Genomic DNA, 8,595 nt, shown 5'->3' on the forward strand with positions numbered 1-8,595 from the left:
AGTTTAGTTCGACTTTATTATATACTAGGGTACCAACCTTACACTTTGCTGACTAACTCGTACGGGTCTAGGTCATACGTGCTCATGGTCATTTTATAGAGGCAATCCCTTCCTCTACCTCTCATATTATGGCCCGCGTGGATAATTTCTTAGTTTAGCCAGCGGGCAACAGTTTATTTCAACTTCGTTATATACCGGGCTAATTCATCCCCCTTTTAACTCATTGTTGACAAACTCGTTCGGGTCTATAGCATAAGTGCTATGAGCCATTTTTAAGAGAATGACTACTCCAACATCTAGTATAAGGGCGCACCTAAAAATGTCTTAGTTTGGGCAGCCGTCACTATTTTTGGTGGACTGTGTGATATACTAGAGTATTCCCCTTACCCTCTTCTGACCAACTCGTACGGGTCGAGGACATAAGTGCCATGGCCCATGGACCATTTAAGAGGCACTGCCTACCTATACCTCTGGTATAATGGCCAACGTGGAGAATCTCTTAGTTTGAAGAGCTGGCAATAATGAGGTTTATTTTTACTTCGTGATATACCGGCGAAACTCATGCCCCTTTTAATTCGTTGCTGATAAACTCGTGTAGATCCAGGACATAAGTGCTATAAGCCATTTATAAGGGTTTGACTACCTCTTCTTCTGGTATAATGACCTATCTGGAGTATGTCTTAGTTTAGCCAGCTTTCAATAGTTGTTTTTTAGACTTAGGGATATACAAGAGTATTCCCCTTGCCCTCTGTTGACCAACACCTACGGGTCTAGGATATTAGTGCTTCGAGCCATTTTAGAGGTAATGCGATAGAATTAATTGCATAACAGTGTGGTCGACAGTAAAACGTTTGTAGGTTGTAACTTGTTTGTCAACGGCTATGATTTTATGCTCACCCAGTCTGTCAGAGGCCTTCCAGTGGGGATTGAAATATTCACTTGTTACACATTCCGATACATAAAATGAACCTTTCTTTTTACAAAGCTTGAAAGGAATTTGTTTTAAATATTTATTATAATCATCACATACAACCGTGTCATTTATAAGAATAATAATGTTCAGAGACGATATTATTTAATAATAATAAAAAAAATAGGTTTATCCATTGTAAAAAAAAACTATTAAGTTGATGGGGTTAATTCACAAAATATCTCATTGATTAAGAGCACAACTACTTCTACGGTGTGATCATTTAAGAATGGCCTACTATTTATTCAATGCGTATACATGTGGGTTTTGTTTGTGAAGAGTTCTGGATAATTAAAAAATCATTTGATTTCTTTGTTTAATACCATAAAACGATTCATTCTTTCAGATATTTGTCACTTTGCCTTATCTTCAAGTCCAACACAATTTCTCACGTTTCTTACAAAACTTATATTCTTAAGATGTATTCTTTTGTTGAAAAAAAAAATGTATAGATATAGATAGATATAGGAAGATGTGGTATGAGTGCCAATGAGACAACTCTCCTCCCAAGTAATAATTCATAAAAGTAAACCATTATAGGTCAAGGTACGACCTGCAACACGGAGCCTTGGCTCACACCGAACAGCAAGTTATAGAGGGCCCCAAAACTACTAGTGTAAAACCATTCAAACGGGAAAACCAACGAGAAACGAAAAACACATATGAACTACATAAACAGACGACATCATGCATTGTAACTTTTAAAGCCAATTAAGTAAAAAAAAAATCTGAAAGAACGTGCGATATCATATTAGGAAAATTGATGGTCAAACCATAACAAAAAATCAAGTAAAGAATTTTAAGTATTCAACCTTTATAGCTTGCTGTTCGGTGTGAGCCAAGACTCCATGTTGAAGGCCATTTTTATTTATTTTCAAATTACAAAGGTTATTCCTGATTAGTATTTTTAATTATTTTATTTAGGCGTTTAGAACCTTTGGTGACCTCACAGTTTAAATTTCTATGATAAGTACGTCGTGAGCAGTGGGCATTACAGACGAACGTTCACCTAATTTCCCAGTCAATGAATGGCCATAGCTACACTGTTATGAATTTCATTCTATATTGTAAAAGACATGAAATTTCATGTACAAATCATTTATAATGTGAGTATGGTCTGTATTTAACTCCTAAAAGGACATGGTATTTTGAAGTTCAAAATGAAACCTGCCAAAAATATACACATTTTATATCGGACATAAAGCAAAATTATCGGACAAAAAGCAAAACGGACAAAAAGCAACGGACAAAAAGCAAAAGTTTCGGACAAAAATTAAAATAATCGGACAAAAGGCAAAATGGACAAAAAGCAACGGACAAAAAGCAAAAGCTTCGGACAAAAAGCAAAATAATCGGACAAAAGGCAAAACGGACAAAAAGCAACGGACAAAAAGCAAAAGTTTCGGACAAAAAGCAAAATTATCGGACAAAAAGCAAAAGCGGACAAAAGGCGAATTGCGGACAAAAAGCACCGTATCACGCGTGTTCTATTTTCGCAGGTGTGAGGTCGAAGGTTTGAATTGACCAATGAAAACGATCGTTCCTTTACGAGTTAATCTAATAAAGTTTGTTTGACTGATTACGTCGCAATACCTTTCGCTAAGCTTTACCGCATATGAGTATATTTACTGCACAATAAAAGACCTAAAAGCACTAATGGCCTTAGGTTTTTAAAGACAGCAAAACAAGAAAACGGTCATGACACATATTCAAATTCATTTCTGAATAGTAAAATGAAAGTACTTCAGTTAACTGTGACTGTAAACCTTTTGGCAGCGTTAGAAAGTGGTGAAAATTCTAAAAAAAAAAAAAAAAAAAAAAAAAAGGCTATCATTATCCCTTATGGGCCAGGAATACTACCGTGCCACCCATACTATAATTGTTGCCTTTTTTAACAGTTGATAATGCATCGTATTTGTAGTTCAAATGAATTGCAATATCATGGATTCGGCTGCTTTAATTACACCTTTTTGGACTTTATTCATTACATTAAAAAGTTACATTCTCATAAAATTGTGTTAAAACATACATTCAAATCAATTAATTTGTATTTTCAAAAAGTAAACAAACGCAGTTTTCCTGTCATCCTTTATTCTACAAGATATATATATACGACAGAGAAAACAACTAACTAGATTCGCACTTTTATACACACTGGTTAATGTGAATTATTGTAATGCTAAATTATTTAAATACTATTGTAAACATTAACACATGTTCCAAATACAACAACAAACTCGTGTGCTAAGGAAAGTTAAAGGAAAGTTAATATATATATTTTTTCTGTGACCTCCAATACAAATAAAGTTTTTACGAACAAAAACTAAAACACATGTCTATGGGAAACAACTCTCGTACGAGTGCAGCAAAGTTTAGAACACAACAAAAGATTGGCCAAAAAAAGACATATAAAGGTTGACATTAAACACCAAGATGTTTTTACCAACCTTTCTTGCCGAAGGCCACCATTGGTTTTTCAATACAGCGAGAAATTTTCAGAGGCGTTCTTCAGCTGGTCCCTAAACAAAAATGGGTACTAGTTAATAGATAATAAACAATCTTTTGCACGATCTGACACTTTTCCATCTACAGTGGGTTTTTTAAAATTATATCTTCATTTTTTTATGCAGCACTTGCGGTAGCGCCACCAGATTTCCAACTATGAAAAAATCTACCTTCTATAGCGGACAATATATTGTGTATGAGTATAAGACATGTTTCTTGTTTGCGAAGTAAATAACTGTTGTTAAAGGAGGGACAAAAGATACCAGAGGGACAGTCAACCTCATAAATTGAAAATAAACTGACAACGCCATGGCTAAAAATGAAAAGGACAAACAGACAAACAATAGTACACATGACACAACATAGAAAACTAAAGAATAAACAACACGAATCCCACCAAAAACTAGGGGTGATCTCGGGTGCTCCGGAAGGGGAAACAGATCCTGCTCCACATGTGGCACCAGTCGTGTTCCTTATGAGATAACAAATCCGGTAAATAGTCTAATTCGGTACTACTTTTGCAATAGCTTAAACATCTGAATATATATTCCGTACTACTGAAAGAAATATTTGCCAAGCTTAAATACCTGTGGCAACATGTTGAATGGACAGGTCATGCTAAATGTCTTAGAATAATCTCATCATAGATACCAGAATTGAAATTTTATATTTGCGCCAGACGCTCTTTTCGTTTTCAAAAGAATTATCAGTGACGCTCGAATAAAAAATGTTAAAAAGGCCAAATAAAGTACGAAGATGAAGAGCATTTTTAAAAAAGACCAAAAATTCCTTAAGTTTTACCAAATACAGCTAAGATAATATATTCCTGATGTAGGAATACCTTAGTATTTCAAAAATTTTGTATAAACAGTAAATTTAGAATTATGAACACATCAATGGTAACTCAAGTCAACATAGAAGTGCTGACTACTGAGTTGGTCGAATTAAATCTCCACCATCAGTGTCATTGACTCAGTGTTTGTAAATAAACTTATCAGAAATAGGAGCATCGTTGACCTTTTTGTACACATCTCTTTTACTCCTTTCGAGAAAATTCTTTGAAAAACGTAATTATAACATCAAAGGAAGAGGAAATTTGTCAAGTCCAGCATGCAGGGATGTTAATGTAATGAGTTATTTGATACTACCTTTACGACACCAACGAAGTCATGGGCAAAAACATTATCATCGGCTTAATATAAAAAAAAAGGTGGTCCAAATCTAAATCGCTCTCAAGGAGCTTTGATGATCTTTTTTCAAATCTTCTTCGTCCGCTAGGGTAAAAGAGGGACAAAAGATACCAGAGGGACAGTCAAACTCATAAATCTATAATAAACTGACAACGCCATGGCTAAAAATGAAAAGGATAAACAGACAAAATATAGTACACATGACACAACATAAAACATTAAAGAATAAACAACACGAACTCCACCAAAAACTAGGGGTGATCGCAGGTGCTCCGGAAGGGTAAGCAGATCCTGATCCACATGTGGCACCCGTCGTGTTGCTTATGAGATAACAAATCCGGTAAATAGTCTAATTCGGTATGTCACATTCATGAAAGGGAAGGGGGTTGTAGTTACGATGTAAGGAACATATCCGATATCATTTGTGAAACGGTTATTACATAACGGTCAACCAACTCGTGATGGCGTCCGTAATTTTACGAAGAGATGTTTTCAACTTCAGCATATGGAACTCTTGATTTATTAGCTTCCTTGTGAGCAACAACCGGGGATATCGTATCAATTGGGAGATATATACGCCTTATGCAGGTGCTGCTGGAATGTTGCTTAGAAATGGAAAGTTCACAATTGGAAAGCTGAAATCATCTCTTTTGTCGTAAAGTTTTGTTTTCAATCTATCCTCATTGTCAATTTCTAGATGTAAGTCAAGATATCAGGCCGACTAAACTGTATCTGTTGTATCCTATATCTCTAGTTCAATGGGATAGATGCGTTTGACATAGTCACAAAATTTTGAATTATTTAGTAAAAGAACATCATCTATATAGCGGAAAGTAGAGTTAAAGGATATTGCTAACTTCTTATCTTTCTTCCTAAGAAGTTCCTGTATGAAGTCAGCCTCATAATAATAAAGAAACATTACATTAGAACTATTCCGGGTTTTTTTTTTCACTTCCTGTCAATTTTCTAAAATGTTTGAGAGATTATGCATTTGACAGAGGATACATAAAAATATTTTCTCCAAAATACTGTGTAATTTGGGATTTCGCTTTTTTCGTCTTTTTAAACTAGTAATATCGGAACCTTTACATGAAGAGGAAATTTCTTTCTGTTCAGTTTATCAATAGAGGAATTAATGCAATCAACATCAGCAACGTTCTACATCATAAGGAGGTAAAATCTAAAATTCCACTTTATGCTTGTAACATAAAAATGGTAACAAACGCTCTATATTTATTACTTTGTGATACCATACGGCATATTTTGTTTCTAGTGAACAAAAAGGTAAAATACGCTACACAGACAAACAAGTCATCAGTATGCTGGAGTTTCTTATTGACATGATATATGTTGAATTTGGAGGCAGATTTTTTTTTTAACAAATTGTCGGCATTCCTATTGGAACGAACTGTGCGCCTCTCCTTGTCGTCCTCTTATTTTCATATAAGCCGGAGATTCTTAAGACACCTGACAAAAACAAGAAGTTCAAAGAAGCCTGGTCATTTAATTTCACATTCAGATATGATTGATGATCCAAACGTTACTGCTTGGGTTCATTAATATATCACTTAGAACTAGAAACTAAAGAAACAAGATATGACCTGGGTCATCTTAGTACCAGAATCTATGACAAACTATGCGATTCTATTTTTAAAATTGTCAATTTACCCAACCTTAGAAGCAATATACCAACTTCACCTGCATATGGGATATACATACCCAACTGATTCGGTATTCAAGAGCTTATAGCTGCTACTCAGACTTTGTAAAACGTCACCAGTGTCTGAGCAGAAAGTTGAACCAGGGGTATGTCAAAGAACGTCTCATTTTAAATTCATTTAACGTGGCTCGGTTCTTATACATCCCTTCATTGTGTTATTGTGCAATGCAATTTTTTTTTTTTTTTTTTGTCATTTTTGCTTTGTGCTTTGTCTTTATTCCTTTTTGTGTTTATTTGTTCCATATTTGTTTGTTTTTACAGTAATTAAGATTGTAACAAAATTTAGACTGTTGTACCTCAATTTTGACATGTTTACCTATTATGTATCTTTTTTTGTTCACACATTGTTGTCAATATAATGGAATTTTATTTGACTGTCATACACGTGAGAGTTTAGCTACTATAAATTCAGGTTTTATCCACCATTTTCTACATAGGAAAATGCCTGTACCAAGTGTCAGAAATATAACAGTTGTTATCCAGTCGTTTGATGTTTGAGCTTTTGATTTTGCCATTTGATTAGGGACTTTTCGTTTTTGAATTTTCCTCCGAGCTCGGTATTTTTGTGAATTTACTTTTCATTGCCATATATCAAAAGATTTATGTTTCGAAATTTCAAGAGTAATGAGTTCTTATTTGTTAACAGTTTCGAGATAAATTTAGCTTCTAACGACGAAAGGCTTCAAGGGGACTAGCTTTAAACGCCCAGTAATAAATAAAGAAATAGCGCAAATTTCCCATTCATAAAGACAGATTTTTTTGTTCTAACAGTGCATCTGTTTATGTGTTTCTCAAAACGGGAAAATGTAACTGCCTTGTAAAGTGTTTATGACAAAATCACTAGCGCCAATATTTTTCAAAAATTCAATATGTTTAGTATTCTGAAAAGTGCTATTATGTTCTGCATTTTCAGAAAAAAAAAAACTTTATTTGTTAAGCAATGCTCTTCGACTTATTTCTATTTGCTTAAGTTATAAGCTCTGGCACAATACTGTTAGTGGGAGAATCTAAAGAGGAGGCTTTCTTATGAATGTTCAAAAGTCTCTTCAGAATTTCTTAATTAAAATGATACTGAATTCTGTTCCCTTCTTTCTTGAATTTAATTCCGTTTTGTTCTTTTATTTTTCGAGTTTATTTATCTTGCTCAGAAGTCAAAGCAGTTTTTTTCAGTTACAAGTTTTTAGTCCAGATAGTGCATAATTAAGCGAATTTTCTGCACCAAGACTGAGTTTTATTGTACATAAATTAGGCCGTTAGTTTTCTCGTTTGAATTGTTTTACATTGTCATTTCGGAGCCTTTTATATCTGACTCTGCGGTATAGGCTTTGCACATTGTTGAAGGTCGTACGGTAACCGATAGTTGTTAATTTCTGTGTCATTTTGGTCTCTTGTTGACAGTTGTCTCATTGGCAATCATACCATAACTTCTTTTTTTATATGAGCATGGTCTAATGGTCAAAATATGAAAATTGTATTTTCAATATAAACTTTTACCGCAAATGACCAGTCCGTGTTATCATATAAAGAAACTATAAACTCGTGAACTTTGTTAAAATGTGACTTATTGTTATGCTAAAACAATTCAAATATATTTGTAAACAATGAACACATGTTCCCAATATAACAACAAATCCATGTGCTGTTGATAGTTAATAAATACATTAAATGTTTGATTTCTTCCGCTGCTGACCTGCAGTCAGAATGATCTATAGAGGAGCTTGCAACACGAGCTGTTTATTGTTATTGTCAAACAGTTCTATTAAAACATTTTTTTTAATATAAGACTGTTAGAAATTTATAAGTTTAGTTGTTGCATGGCTTTATTCACTTGTATGATCGATATAAGCAAGATGCTTTGTTTTGGTTTATTTTAGACACGTTATATGTACGGTTTAGGTTTATATGTTTTATTGTGGACTTACTCACTATATTCTAATTTTAACCGATATTTCGCTCTGAAATTTCTTTAACGTCATAAGTTTAGCGCATTTGTATCATAGTATTAATGAAGGGGTGTTTATATAATGGCCCTGTTATATGTTCAAGGTCTGTAATAATGGTCGAGGAAGTCTGTAATGGCCCGAGGCAACGCCGAGGGCCATTACAGACATTCGAGGCCATTATTACTGACTGAGGACATATAACAGGGCCATTATAAAAACACCCATTTCTTAATACATTTATTAACCAAATGAACAAAAGTGTTTGGT

This window comes from Mytilus galloprovincialis, chromosome 2 (assembly GCF_965363235.1).
Source record: "Mytilus galloprovincialis chromosome 2, xbMytGall1.hap1.1, whole genome shotgun sequence".
NCBI lineage: Eukaryota > Metazoa > Mollusca > Bivalvia > Mytilida > Mytilidae > Mytilus > Mytilus galloprovincialis.